This window comes from Clarias gariepinus, chromosome 15 (assembly GCF_024256425.1).
Source record: "Clarias gariepinus isolate MV-2021 ecotype Netherlands chromosome 15, CGAR_prim_01v2, whole genome shotgun sequence".
NCBI classification, from domain to species: domain Eukaryota; kingdom Metazoa; phylum Chordata; class Actinopteri; order Siluriformes; family Clariidae; genus Clarias; species Clarias gariepinus.
This window is the reverse complement of record NC_071114.1, coordinates 9802501-9810000: the sequence shown is the minus strand read 5'-3', so window position 1 is coordinate 9810000 and position 7500 is coordinate 9802501. Positions and strand designations below refer to the sequence as shown.

At 36.6% G+C, this 7500-nt stretch overlaps 2 pseudogenes; both read left to right on the top strand.

Annotated features, from left to right (window-relative positions):
* Positions 1-4009: 4009 nt before the first annotated feature.
* Positions 4010-4133, top strand: LOC128543497 (uncharacterized; annotated as a pseudogene).
* Positions 4134-4219: 86 nt separating this feature from the next.
* On the top strand, positions 4220-4328 carry LOC128543501 (uncharacterized; annotated as a pseudogene).
* The last annotated feature ends 3172 nt before the right edge of the window (positions 4329-7500 follow it).

The window sequence follows — 7500 nt, the reverse complement described above, 5'->3', positions numbered from 1 at the left end:
GTCAAATGAGTGATTTTAAGTATTTGTTTTTCTCTTTTCTTTTAATGGTACTAAATTGTGTCAGCTTTAATGCAAGAGGGCTGAGAGACATGGATAAATTTGCAAGAATACAAGAAAAATGCAAATTTCAAGATATTATTGCCCTACAAGAAACAAACTGGAATGAAAATGTGATGTATGATATTAAGAAGAGTTGGGATGGAGAAATTTTATATAACAATGGGGATGAGAGGCTTGGGAGAGGAGTTGCTTTCTTCATGAGAAATGATGTGCTTAAAAAAGTAAAATTGTGTATAAGGATGAAATAGGTAAATGTCTAGCTATAGAAATAAAACATAAGGGGAAAATTTTAGTAAATGTACATGCACCGGAAGAAGGAAAAGAAAAAAAGAGTTTTTTAAGGTTTTAAAAAATATTTTAAACAAGTACGAGAAAATAATAATGATGGGGGATTTTAATACTGTTTTTAGTAAACAAGATATGGCAAAAGGAATGGTCTTTAAAAGAGATATGGGGAGGAATAAATTAAAAACTCTAATGGAAGAAAATAATATAATAGATGTTTAAATAAAAAAAAAAAACAAGGAAAAAAGGAATTTTCAAGGAGACAATGTAAAAGAATTAAAGAAAAAGAATTAAAAGAGAACATGGAAGCGGAACTTAGGAAAGATAACAAAGATATCGAAAAGATTAAAGAAATACAAGGGAAGCTAAAGGAAATGGAAGTAAAGAAGTATGAAGGAGGCTTAGGAGTAATGCAAAGAACAGTGGTGTGAAAAACTATTTGCCCCTTCCTGATTTCTTATTCTTTTGCATGTTTGTCACACTTAAATGTTTCTGTTCATCAAAAAACATTAACTATTAGTCAAAGATAACATAATTGAACACAAAATGCAGTTTTTAAATGAAGGTTTACGTTATTAAGGGAGAAAAAAACCCTCCAAATCTACATGGCCCTGTGTGAAAAAGTGATTTCCCCCCTTGTTAAAAAATAACTTAACTGTGGTTTATCACACCTGAGTTCAATTTCTGTAGTCACCCCCAGGCCTGATTACTGCCACACCTGTTTTAATCAAGAAATCACTTAAATAGGAGCTACCTGACACAGAGAAGTAGACCAAAAGCACCTCAAAAGCTAGACATCATGCCAAGATCCAAAGAAATTCAGGAACAAATGAGAACAAAAGTAATTGAGATCTATCAGTCTGGTAAAGGTTATAAAGCCATTTCTAAAGCTTAAGGACTCCAGCGAACCACAGTGAGAGCCATTATTCACAAATGGCAAAAACATGGAACAGTGGTGAACCTTTCCAGGAGTGGCTGGCCGACCAAAATTACCCCAAGAGCGCAGAGACAACTCATCCGAGAGGCCACAAAAGACCCCAGGACAACATCTAAAGAACTGCAGGCTTCACTTGCCTCAATTAAGGTCAGTGTTCACGACTCCACCATAAGAAAGAGACTGGGCAAAAACGGCCTGCATGGCAGATTTCCAAGGCGCAAACCACTTTTAAGCAAAAAGAACATTAAGGCTCGTCTCAATTTTGCTAAAAAACATCTCAATGATTGCCAAGACTTTTGGGAAAATACCTTGTGGACCGACGAGACAAAAGTTGAACTTTTTGGAAGGTGCGTGTCCCTTTACTGTAACAATGAGCATAAGAGATATAATATGGTACAGAAAAGAAAGGAGAAGGGTATATAATTAGTGTAGACTTTGAAAAAGCATTTGATAGGGTTGAGCATAAGTATTTATTTGATATCTCAAGGGAATTTGGTTTTGGGGAGAGATTTTCGAAATGGATAAGGATTTTATACAAGGGCGCAATAACAAAGATTAAATGCAACGGTTTTCTAACAGAATGTTTTAAAATTACAAGATCTATTAGACAAGGGTGTCTGCTTTCGGCTTTATTATATTCACTCGTGGCGGAACCACTGGGGCTATTGATAAAACAGAACAAAGAAATAATCGGAATAGAAATTGAAGAAAAAAAGGCAGAGGGGAAAATTTTTCAATATGCTGATGATACAACAATTATAGTAAAAACAAAAGAAAGCGTCAAAGAGGTTATGAAGGCTGTGAATGAAATGAAGCAAAATAAACGAGGACAAGACTTTGTATATGAGATTTGGCAAAGCTAAGGATTTAACAGATTGCTTTGATTTCAAAGAAGTGGAGGAAATTAAGATTTTAGGAATTTTAATGGGGAAGAATGAAAAAAAAACAAGAAACGAAATGTGGGAACAACTGATAATGGAGATAGAGCGTAGGCTAAATTTTTGGAAATTAAGAGAGCTAAACTTGAAGGGAAAGGCCTTAATATGGAATGTTTTAATGGCCTCTAAATTATGGTATGTTTTATATGTACTGATATGCCGGTGCGGATTGAAAAGAGACTGAAGAAATGTGCATTGAATTTCTTATGGGAGGGAAAACCAGCAAGAATTGCATACAAAACGATTCTAGGGGAGGTGGAGAAGGGAGGGTTGAGCTTGATGGACGTGGGGCAACGTAAAAATGCCTTGAGAGTAAAGGTAGTAAAGAAATACTTTAATGCAAAAAATAAAACAGAATGGAAGAAAACAATGGAATATTTTTTAAACAAACTTGGGAATTTTAAAATGGGAAAAGATGCACTGTGGATGAAAACTAAATTGTGGATGACAGAAGGACTACCTAACTTTTACAGGGAAATCTTTAGTGTGGGGGAAAAGTTTTTATTGGGAATTGAGTATGAGCCAAGCGGGAGAGAAGCAATTTTAAATCAACCTTTGTTCCTAAATAAAAAAGTTTTAAAACAAGGGAAAGAACTGTTTTTCAAGAAATGGATGGCAGTGGGAATCACAAGAGTAAGAGATGTTTTATATGAATTTAAAGAAGGTTTTTTAAGTATGCAATATATTGTGGATATGATGGAGGAAGCAAAGAATACAATGTGCAAGAACTAGAAAATAAATATGAAGAAATAAAGAATGCAATACCCAAAGAATGGATTAAAAGAATTAACAGTATAGAAGAAGGCTCAAAAGACAAGAATATCTCTGTAAGAGTGGGAGAAAATATGTGTGAGTTTAAACATTGTACTGTCAAGTTTTTATATGCTATTTTTAGAGATGAGGTTTTTAAAAAAACGACTGTAAACAAGTATTGGGAAGCAAAATTAAAAAATTTAAAAGAAGAACACATACAGTATGGAGAAACAAGCGAGGGAAATGTGTGGAGATAAAGCTAGAATGTTTAGACTATTTTATAAGACACAAAGTGATTTTTACCGACATTGTTTTAAACAAGATTGAAAGAGAACAAAGCGCTGTTTGTAAAGTGTGTCAAAAAGAAGGGGAATGGATCTTACACATGTTTTTATACTGTAAAGAATTGGAGGAATTTTTAAAGAAATGCAAAGATGTGGTAAAAGATCTGACTGGGGAATGGGACGAAAATGTAGTGGAATGGGAAAGAGTGATGATGTTTGGTTGGGATAAGAAAAACAAAAACAAAAGGTTTATAGATTTATGGATAAGCTTAATGAAAAGTGCTATATGGGAAAGACGAAATGTGGCTAAAAAAGAAAAAGTGGTCTTAGATGTTTGGACTATGTTTAAAAGAAAAACAGAATTGTACATTAAAACACTATATGAATATTTTAAATGTGAAAACAGACTGAAGGAATTTTATTATGTTGTTACACCTCAAGTCTATCAAGTTCTAAAGGACATTATGTGGACACTGCCAGAATCTGAAAATGATGTAATGTGGAAGCGTTTCTAATGTTTTTAAATGAATTTTAATGAATAAAAAATAAATAAAAAAAATAAAAAAAAATCTCGTCTGGTCTCGGAAGCTAAGCAGGCTCAGGCCTGGTTAGTACTTGGATGACCGCCTGGGAATACCAGGTGCTGTAAGCTTTTCACTTTTATTGCTCTTACAGGTTATTTTTTTTTATTATTTATTTTTTTAAAGGCCTTTGTTTATAGTTTAAATAGGCTTCCCTTCAGCCCAGCTTTCGCTTGCGGCCATACCAGTCTGAGAGCGCCCGATCTCGTCTGATCTCGGAAGCTACAGTAAGCAGGCTCTGGCCTGGTTAGTACTTGGATGGGAGACTGCCTGGGAATACCAGGTGCTGTAAGCTTTTCACTTTTATTGCTCTTACAGGGTTTTTTTTTTTTAAAGGCCTTTGTTTATAATTTAAATAGGCCTCCCTTCAGCCCAGCTTTTGCTTACGGCCATACCAGTCTGAGAGCGTCTGATCTCGGAAGCTAAGCAGGCTCGGGCCTGGTTAGTACTTGGATGGAAGACCGCCTGGGAATACCAGGTGTTGTAAGCTTTTCACTTTTATTGCTCTTACAGTTTTTTTTGTTTTTTTTTGTTTGTTTTTTTTAAAGGCCTTTGTTTATAGTTTAAATAGGCCTCCCTTCAACCCAGCTTTTGCTTACGGCCATACCAGTCTGAGAGCGCCCTCTAGTGGAGTTCTGGGAGGAAGTGTGTGAGTTAGAAGTGTGAGCAGGTGAAGAGTTTGTGTTTTGAGTCTTTCAAGAGTTTGTTTTCGGAATCTGTTGGTTGTGGAGTAAAGTAGCAAAGTTTTTTTTTAGAGAAGCATCTACAGTCCCCGAGCAGCAGTGTGCTGTTTGGGGATTGTTTGAATTCACATTATTTTGTGATTGTCGGCTTTGCTGACAACAAAGGCAAGGCTATGCAGCGGGAAAGCTTGGAAAAGGAGAGAGGAGCGGAAAGGAGGTCTGCGTGGGAAAAGGAGAGAGGTGGACAACAAAATGTGAGGGGCTATGCCAAAGGACTAACAGTTTTGGTGGAGATTGAAGGAGACAACAGGATCACAATGATGGAAATGCTGAGGAAGGTAAAGGAGGAGTGTGGAGCAGTAATTGCATGTAGATACAAGACACCCAAGGAATATGAGCTTACAATGGAGGAGGAGAAAGGTAAAGAAAAATTATTGGATGGTCTTAAAATCAAGGAAAGCAGAATAATGGCTAAGGAAATAAGCAGCAACGAGATGGTTGTCTCATTTTTGGGTTTGCCTGCATATATTGAAGACGAGGAAATATTGAAAAAGCTGACGGATTGGGGAGTGGCAGCAATTTCAAAAATAAAGAGGAGAATGTGGCCAGGAACGGACATTGCTGACGGGACAAGATTTTTAAAAGTCAGATTCACGGACACAGTAAAATCATTACCATATTCAACGAAGTTTGAAACGGCAGGAGGAGGAGAATACTTCCGTGTGATTCATGATCGGCAGGTGAAGGTGTGCCGCTTGTGTATACAGCCTGGACATGTAGTAAGGGAATGTCCAAATTTTGTGTGTTTCAGATGCAAGAAACAGGGGCATTATGCTCGTGAATGCAGTGAAGACATTTGCAAAACATGCGGGATGAGGAATGCACGATGTGTGTGTAAAGCTTCGGAGGACGCAGAAGGAGATCTGTTTACGACGGAGCATGAGGAATGGGGATCTTTAATGTCAGCGGAAGAAAAGGAGGTGGATGATGAGAGAGTGGAGGAAAGTTCAAAGGAGCAAGGAGTGTCAGAGAGAGAGAGATGCCGGGAAGTGGCAGTGGAGGGATTACGGCAGAGAAGGAGAAAAGGTGAAGAGATGGGAGAGAAAGGAGTTTCGACTAGTGGGGCAAGCCCTGAAAGGAGAGGTAAAGTGACACGGGGAGAGGATGAGGAGGATGCCAGAAGTGGAAAGAGAAATCAAGACAAAAGTTCTGTGAAAAGCAAGAAGACGCAGGAGATCAAGGAGGTGGGAGGAAGTCATGAAATGGAGGTACAAGGATTGTCAGAGACAGAGATGGGGGAGCTAATGGATATACGTGAAGACACGAGTACACAGAGGAAAAGGAAAAAGAACAAGGAGGAGGAGAAGCTCTGTGGGAAGAAGTAAGAACATGTGGTTGATGGAATGTGTTTGAAACTTCCATTAATTATAATATATGTAATGTGGGGAATAATGAACATTGCATGTTTAAATGGGAACGGGTTAAGAGACATAAAGAAGGTAGAAAGAGTGATTGAAATATTGAAAGCAGATGTAATATGTTTTCAAGAAACACATTGGTCAGAGGAAATGATGGAAAGTGTTAAAAATGTGTGGAAGGAGGATATTTTTGTGAATCACGGGAATAATAAGGAGCGTGGGGTGGCAATACTGATAAAAAGAGAAAAGGTTAAACACGTAAATCAGGTTTTTAATGATGGTAAAGGGAGATTGTTAGCTTTAGATTTTTTATTTTATAATGAACCTTTTAGATTGATAAATGTTTATGCGCCTAACGTTGAAATTGAAAGAAAAGAGCTTTTTAAAATGTTGAAACCAGTATGTAAAGGAAAATGTATAGTGGTTGGGGATTTTAATGTATGGCGCTCAAGATTAGATGCATCAAGCAGTGCAAAGTTTAGATCAGATGCCTCAAGGAAGTATTTAAATGATTGGATGCAGAATGATGATATGGTGGATGCATGGAGAGAAGAAAACCCTTTTAAGAGAGAATTCTCTAGAAGACAAATGGCAAGAGGAATATTAAAACAAAGTAGAATAGATTTGTGTTTGGTGAAAAGAGAAATGTCAAGCTATGTGAGGAATGTGGCGTATAGGTTTTTAGAAGTGAGTGATCATGCTGCTATAAAAATTAAGTTATGTTTAAATAAAGAGGGAAGGGGAGGGGGAGTGTGGTGTTTAAATTCATCAATTTTATCAGAAGAGGCCTATAAAGAAAATATTAGGAAATGTATTCAATATGAAATGGAAAATCCTTTGTTTAATGAAAATGTGGGTGCGTGGTGGGAGAGTTTGAAGGAAAAAATTAAGAAAAGAAGTATAAGATATTCAAAACAAAGGAATTTTATGAGAAAAAGTAAATTGGAGGAAAAGCAAAAGAAAATGAGGAGGGAAGCGGAAAAAATAGATGTTAATCCAGAGTATGGGAATGAGGGTTTTCTTAAGATAAAAGAAGAGATTGAGGAATATGAAAAGGAAAAGAGTGAAGGGGCAAAAGTGAGGAGTAGGGCGCAGTATGCGTTGGAGGGTGAAAGGAGCACAAAGTTCTTTCTGAACTTAGAGAAAAGCAAACAAAAAAGGTGCTTCATTATGGAGTTAGAAAATGAGAATGGGGAGAAAGTTACAGATTTAGTAGGAATAATAGAAGCAGTACAAAAATTTTTTGAGAAACTGTTTAAGAAAGAAGGGGTAAAACAGGAATGTGTGGATGCAATTTTAGATTCACTAGAGGCAAGGTTGGAGGAGGATGAGAGAGAGATGTGTGACAAAGAAATATGTGAAGAAGAAATAGAAGAAGCAATAAAGCAAACAAAACCTAATAAAAGTCCTGGTTCTGATGGGTTAACACATGAATTTTATAAGACTTTTAGAGAGTTTTTAGCACCAATTTTGTGTAAGTTGTATAAACATATGGAAGAAAGAAGGGAGATGCCTGAATCAATGGGATTAGGAATGATCACTATTTTGTATAAAAATAAAG